Genomic DNA, 7,807 nt, shown 5'->3' with positions numbered 1-7,807 from the left:
TAACCCAGCTGATATTATTGCAACTATCATATCTTTTTATTTTCATTTTCTTTTTCCTATCCATTTTTTTTTTACCCTCACATCCCACTATTACCCCAAGACACACACATTTTTGTGTTCCATAATTTCTGGAAAGGTTGTGATTAAAAATTTTTAATGATTCCCTTTGTGATTTGATTGTGAACACCTGATTTCCTAAATCCCTAAACGTCAAAAATTCTTAATGATGACCATTGTAACCAGGGGGTTCAATCTAATTTATTTATCTTCTTGCTTCTACAGTGTCTAGGATGGCTCTGTCATGTTGGCATGCCAGGCTTCTGTGACTATAAGACTTGAGAATCTACACTTTATAGATAGAAGGTATGTAATTCAACTTGAAGCCTGTTATACTTAAAGCCCTTCTTCATGCTCCTGTCACCTGTACCCACTTGGATATCAGTATTTAATGGTAATTGTGGTATTTTTCAGTAGTAGGTCATATTGCATATACATCATTATATCAATTTTAAATCAAACAATGCATTTTAAAAAGTTTCAGATATATGACTATCTAAAGTTAACCATGTTTGCTTCTTGATGCTGGGAAGATTATTTTCTATATGTTTTTCATGTTAACAAATTTCAGCAATATGTATTCATTACACTTTAATTATAAAAATTTTAAACATGAAAAATTTGTGAATTATTTCTTGAAAAACACATCTTTTAATAAATCTGAGGTTGTTTTATGTTATAGCTAGACAATAATAATTATTCTCCAAAAAAGTTATGTGGATTATAAGGGGATTTTTACCTGAAATTTAGTAACTGTAATTATATAATTATGCAAAAATAACAATTTACATTCAATTTTTAATATAACATTTTTTTCATACACAAAAAAGTTCTGTGGATATACCTAACTGCACAAATTCACAGAAGGTTTATATATTGAAAGGTTTACATTTAGTTCTTATATTTGTTAACTTTTCCATATATAGATTTTTTTCATAAATATATTTTTGTGTCTTATTTTTTCTTTATTATTTGATCATTTTCTCAGATTAATGAATCTTTTGCAAACATTATTTTAACAAATTAATATTTAAATTTGGGGAGTTTTCTTCACATTATTCCCTGATACTTTTATTGTTAGCATATTGCTAATATTTCTGTGTTATTGCCTTATAAGGAAGAAATATAAATTTTTATTGTTTTAATTAAGCCAAGTTTTGTTTTAAAATTCTTTTTCAAAACTTTAATTCTTTTAAAATATATAAATGAAGATATTCAGTTCATATATTTAGCTGGGGCATAAACTCTGAAAGGGAAAATTCACCAGTGTCTAAGCTTTGAAATTATTATGTGTTAATTCCTGACAATATTGCTGTGTGCATGGAACAGCTGTAGATTTTGAGTCCAGAGCAGTTATCATGATCCTCCACAGTCCTTAGTGGGCTATCACCCATTTCATCTCATGCAGTAGCACATTCTAGCCACTGCTCAAACACATACACATGCTTCCTGGATTGCTAATACTTTCATCTCAGAGAAATTATTTATTTTTACCCAGTTTGACAGGAGTCAAAAGACGGAGTAACCTGAAGGGATGAGTAACCATTTTATATTCTATTTAGATCTGTGACGGTATAACCTGTGCCCATATGTTCACAACTATGACTTAAGGTAAGGAATGTATTATAAGCAATAATATGCTGGACGGAGATGATTTATAACAACAGTAATAAGCTGACCAGGCATTCAGCAAACCTAGCTAAGAGGCATTACTTAGGTAATGAACTAGCAATAGGCCCAGAGTGGAATGTAATCTTTCCTCTGGCCCCTTTCACAGCACAGAGCCTCAAGAGTTATCTCTATAGAAAAGGGCACAGGATTATTATAAAGGTGTAAACATCTACACAGTGTGATATTTCCTATCCCAAATAAAACCTCTACTGGAATCTTAAATTTTACCTTCAAGATTTATTTTTTCTTAAAGATTTAAATTTTTTTAAATGCTAATATCTCAGGGAAATAACATAGGTTTTGAGACTGAATGTATAAAGGTGGAGGGAAAATACTAACTGAGAGAGATGCATCAAGTTGAAGGTTCACTACGTGGCTTTGTTCTTCAAGAAATCTTGGTTACTTCATCACTGTCTGAAATTTGGTGATGTTGGAGAATATATATTTATATCATCTAAGAAGAAAAATAATTCTTCCAGATAATCAGTCAAGTGTCCTAGAGAAAAAAAAATATCTCTTTTTGAATTGATAAGATTCTTGCATTTTATGTGAAATAGCTCATCAATTTTTCATGTGACTAATGTCCCTTGTTTAATTTCTTTGATGTAGGTGGAGCCAGATCCAATGGATAAAAACCAAATAGAAGAAGTCAGAGAATTTGTCCTGGCAGGCTTCTCACATAGACCATATAGTGAAAAAGGGCTATTTGTACTATTTCTTTTCTTCTATGTGTCCACTTGGGTAGGCAATGTCCTTATCATGGTTACAGTGGCCTCTGATAAGCATCTGAATTCATCACCCATGTATTTCCTTCTTGGCAACCTGTCTTTCCTGGACCTATGTTATTCAACAGTAACTACCCCTAAGCTTCTAGCTGATTTTCTTGATAATGAAAAGCTTATTCCTTATGACCAGTGCATTATGCAGCTCTTCTTCCTGCATTTTGTAGGGGCAGCTGAGATGTTCCTGCTCACAGTGATGGCCTATGATCGCTATGTTGCAATTTGTCGCCCCCTCCACTACACCACTGTCATGAGTCGAGGATTATGCTGTGCCTTGGTGGCTGCCTCCTGGATGGGAGGGTTTGTGCACTCTACTGTCCAGACGATTCTCACTATCCGTCTGCCCTTTTGTGGGCCAAAGCAGGTGGACAACTTCTTTTGTGATGTTCCCCCTGTCATCAAACTTGCCTGTGCAGACACATCTGTCATTGAATAGCTAATGGTATCTACCAGCTCCTTTGTAGTGTTGGTTTCTTCCTACACCACTATCCTGGTCAAGATCCGCTCCACAGAGGGAAGGCGAAAGGCACTCTCAACCTGTGGCTCTCATCTCATGGTAGTAACACTCTTTTTTGGACCCTGTATTTTCATCTATGCTCGTCCCTTCTCCACTTTTTCTGTGGACAAGCTGGTGTCTGTACTCTACAACGTTATTACCCCTATGTTGAATCCCCTCATCTACACACTTCGGAACAAAGAGGTCAAGTCAGCCATGCAAAAGCTGTGGGATAGGAGTGGACTTACTTGGAAAATTTAGAAGACATAACAAGTTGAAAAGCATTTTGGCAAGTAGAAAATCTGGGGTTAAAATAATTTCTTTTTCATGAATGGGTTAGGAGATGGTAACTTCATTGTTTGGTTTTGTTTCATTAAGTCATAATACTCCTATTTATGACTTTTAAATTAAACTCCAAAAAACTCCTTCCATACTGAAATGTTCTACCTTCTGCTTCCTTTCTTCCATAAAGCAAATCTGTTCTTCTATTAATTTTCTTCTTTCATTCTATCCATTCATTGGATCAAATTTTATTATATGTATTTTGTTTATTCAGTTTGCTATTACATATGGGTAAAAACTAACCTTTCCAAAGTTTCACCAATTTCTTCTCCACCTTGCCACAGGTTTTATTTTCTTCTCAACTTTAACTGACTCCAACTAGATGTCTCCAATGAATTGAGTAAGGAATTGATATGTTTCCTTTTCTTCAAGCTTTATTGAAGTATAGTTGATTTACTATGTTGTGATAATTTCTGCTGTACGACAAAGTGATTCAGTCATACATAAACACATATCCAATGGGTGGACAATGGGGACCTACTCTATAGCATAGGGAACTCTACCCAATATTCTGTGATAATCTATATGGGAAAAAATCTGAAAAAGAATGGATGTATATATGCTTCTTACTCTTACAAAATATTTAAAGGGATATCAGTTAGATGAATTAGAGTGAATCCAATGTACATGACTGTATAACAACCAAACATTTGGCTTTGTCACTTTACCACAATACCATATTTGAAAGAGAAGTTGCCTAATAGTGTGGGTTCCAATACTCCTCTCTGAATGACAAGTCAAGTGAATCTAGACAAATTGACAAATCATTTAAATTACCAGAGCCCTAATTTCTCCATCTGTAGCATGTATAAAATGATGCCTATTTCCCAGTGCTGCTGTGATGGTTAAAAATGATGATACATGTAAATGTGTCCAGGTAAGTGCCTGGCTCATAACAGAGTTTCACTATTATTTGTTCATCAAAGCTGATTTTATTTTTATTTTTATTTTTATTTTTTTGTCGTTTTGCCATTTCTTGGGCTGCTCCTGTGGCATATGGAGGTTCCCAGGCTAGGGGTCTAATAGGAGCTATAGCCACTGGCCTACACCAGAGCCACAGCAACGGGATCCAAGCCATGTCTGCAACCTACACCATAGCTCACGGCAACACTGGATCCTTAACCCACTGAGCAAGGCCAGGGATCAAACCCACAACCTCATGGTTCCTAGTCGGATTTGTTAACCACTGCCCCCATGACGGGAACTCCTGATTTTTCTTTTTTAATGAGATAAAGATATAGATGGTAAAAATCCAAACTGGTTGATTTGCCTTAATGAATGAAACCACAGTGTGACCTACTGTAACAAGTTTATGTAGAATGCTAGAAAGTGTACAAAAATAAATCACATTTTCACCTATATCAATTATTGGGCACGGTTTATGTTATTGTCACTAATTTCATCAAAAAACCTTCATCAACATTGGTTATCCTCAAAGTTATATTAAGACAAGTTCATAGGATTGTTTCCTACTTACTGAGATTTTATAATCAAAGATAGGAAAACTAAAATGAAATTCAAGTTTAGAAACAACTAGACACAAATTAAATATAAGTCTGAATTGAAGGTTTCATTTGTATAGAGTTTCAAGTCAGTGGGTTCTAGAAACAATTTCAGCAACTAATTTGTGTGACAGAGGGAGAAGCCAAGAATGTTAGGTAAACTCATTGGAGACTGAGGTTTTTGTCTTTATTATCTTCACATCTTCAACACTTGCTTTTTAAAATGTCTGAAATAAAATGAACTAGAGGCAATAAAAATGTGTTGAATGAATGAAGGAGGCTTTTATATCTTCTCTGGTTGATGTGGCAATGACTGAGGAAGAGATATTTCAAAGCTGTGTTTTTTTTTCCCCCATACTTGGAAAGATAACTTGTAAACTTTTTCACTGAGACATTGGAAACACTTTGAGAGATGTTACAGAAATAAGAATTGACCAAAACTGTTACAGCTCTTAAAACAGAAGTCAAAACACTTATAGTTTTGTAGTTAGAACATCATTGTCAGTGAAGACAGATACCTCAATATTGAGCAGATAATAAGGAAACCCAATTCATAAGACAAACAGTTATGAATTTATGTGGCTTCATCTACAGAGAATTGATTGTGGAAACATAGAGGTCTACAGTTAAGTTCTCAGTTGATACTTTAATAACAATATACCTAACAGAGGAGGTAATTGAGGGTTAAAATTCAGCAGAAATGAGGCAATTCAACATAAAGACATAGTCCAACTGATTACTTTCCTGTAAATGAATACAGAGAGGCTCTCTATTCCTGCTAGACATTTTCCTCTAATCAATAATAAATAGAAAAAGTGATATTTAGAAATTTTAAGACTGATTCAACATTTTGGAGTAGGAAGAGAATATAAAAAGTACATAGAATAAAATAAGTATTCTTAGAAAATATAAACTATAAAGAAACAGATATAACTATAAATTCTAAAGAATAAATAAAGATCATGTATAAATGGAAATATAAACAAAGATTTCTAGATTTCTCAAGAAAATAAACACATTAAAGAAGGATTTCTTTTGTGTATAAAAACAAATCCTAGGAAATCATTAACCATACCAGCAATTTTAAACTGCTTTTTTATTATCCTTTTCAAAGACTGCTTTTATTTCAATGTAACATTAAAATATGAGAAAAGAAAGGCAGGTTTGTGATAAGAATACTAAGATGCAAAGTTGAAGAATTTGTCTATGACAACATACCTAAGGATTGATACATGTTTAATTTAACCTATGGACATGAAGGCAAGTCCTTAATAAAATATTACCAATTGAATTTATTGATAGATAAAAAAGATAATGCAACTTGTGTTGTTCCAGGTATATAAGGCTATTTTAGCATTAAAAAATAAATTCATTTAATTAAAGATGTATATATCTTGATATAGTAAAAAACTTATTCAACATGAATTTATTTAAACAAATTGTAAACTAACAACACCATGGATTCCTATACTAGGGGATACATAATCTGATAAATAGTGTTTACACAAATACCTTAAAATAAACATTATTCTTGAAATTAAAAAAAAATGTCAGAGTTCCCTTTATGGCTCAGCAGTTAACAAACACAACTAGGATCCATGAGGATGTGGCTTTAATCCCTGGCCTTGCTCAGTGGGTTAAGGATCTGGCATTGCCAAGAACTGTGGTGTAGGTTGCATATGTGGCTTGGATCCCACATTGTTATGGCTGTGGAGTAGGGTGGCAGCTGTAGCTGCTATTCTACCCCTAGCCTCGGACCCTCCATATGATGCAGGTGTGGCCCTAAAAAGTGAAAAAAAAGAAAAAACTTCAACTTGAAAATGGGAAATTGATAAAAATCCCACATTATTACTTTAATTCAACATTTTTCTGGAGGGTCAGATGGTGTAATGAACAAAAAAAAGGAAATAAAATGGATTAAAATTGGAAAGGAAGAAATTAAATACTCAATTTACAGATGACACAATGTATGAATATATATATATATGGAATATATATATGGAATATATATATATATATGGAATATATATATATATGGAAAATCCAAAGGCATCTACAAAAAGTCAAATTAATAAGAAGTGAGTTTAGCATAATCACTGGATAAAAGTCAATATTTTAAAATCAATTGTAGAGTTCTAGATGTGAGATCAGTTAGAATAGATGTACTTTTCTGAATTCCTTCCGCTAAGTACATCTAACAACCCTGGACATTTTATGCAAAGAAAACTCTGAACAATGGAGGTGAGAGAGTCAAGACTTCAAGATCCAAATAATGATATGGTGATAATTTTCCCTTTTGACTTTTTTTAATGGCAGCACCCACAGCATATGGAAGTTCCTGGGCCATGGATTGAAACTGAGCTGCAGCTGCAAACTACAACACAGTTGTGGCAACATGGTATCCTTTAACCCACTGTGCTGGGCCAAGGATCAAACTCACATCTCCACAGTGACCTGAGCCACTACAGTTGGATTCTTAACCCACTGCACTACAGTGGCAACTCCCCTTTTTGTTGTGAGCCACACGGGAAATCCAAGGGAACTCCCCTTTTTGAATTTTATCATTTCTTTTTCCTCATATAAGCCTGACTGGGTGTTGGAACAGACAACACAGAAATGCTAACAGGTACAGAAAAAAATATCCTCAATGAAAGACAGCTCTTTTTTTTTTTCTTTTCTGTTTCATATTAGTTTTACTGGAGTATGGGTGACTTACAATGTCGTGTTAGTTTTGGACAGTTCCTTCTAGACAAAGAGGGCAAGTAAAAGAGCAGCCCACAAAAACAGAAAACATTTAGACTACAGCTTCCCTACACCAACCACATTCCACAAATCAAAGTGAAACCTAACTCCATCTCTTTCTGCAAAGACTGGATGCATAGCCTATACATTAATAAAACCCTCTCTACTTGTGTCATTAGAAACCACATAGAAAGCCTATAATTTTATTAGCAAAT

At 33.9% G+C, this 7,807-nt stretch overlaps 1 pseudogene; it reads left to right on the top strand.

Moving 5' to 3' along the window:
* Positions 1 to 2,352: 2,352 nt before the first annotated feature.
* On the top strand, positions 2,353 to 3,267 carry LOC100516178 (olfactory receptor 4Q2-like; annotated as a pseudogene).
* Positions 3,268 to 7,807: the final 4,540 nt, after the last annotated feature.

This window comes from Sus scrofa, chromosome 7 (genome assembly GCF_054392235.1).
Source record: "Sus scrofa isolate SSC_HxYL_T2T_F1_AM1 chromosome 7, Sscrofa_HxYL_maternal_Yorkshire_Landrace_v2.0, whole genome shotgun sequence".
In the NCBI taxonomy this organism is placed as follows: domain Eukaryota; kingdom Metazoa; phylum Chordata; class Mammalia; order Artiodactyla; family Suidae; genus Sus; species Sus scrofa.
The sequence above is the reverse complement of the archived record's forward strand: the minus strand, read 5'-3'. Positions and strand labels throughout refer to the sequence as shown.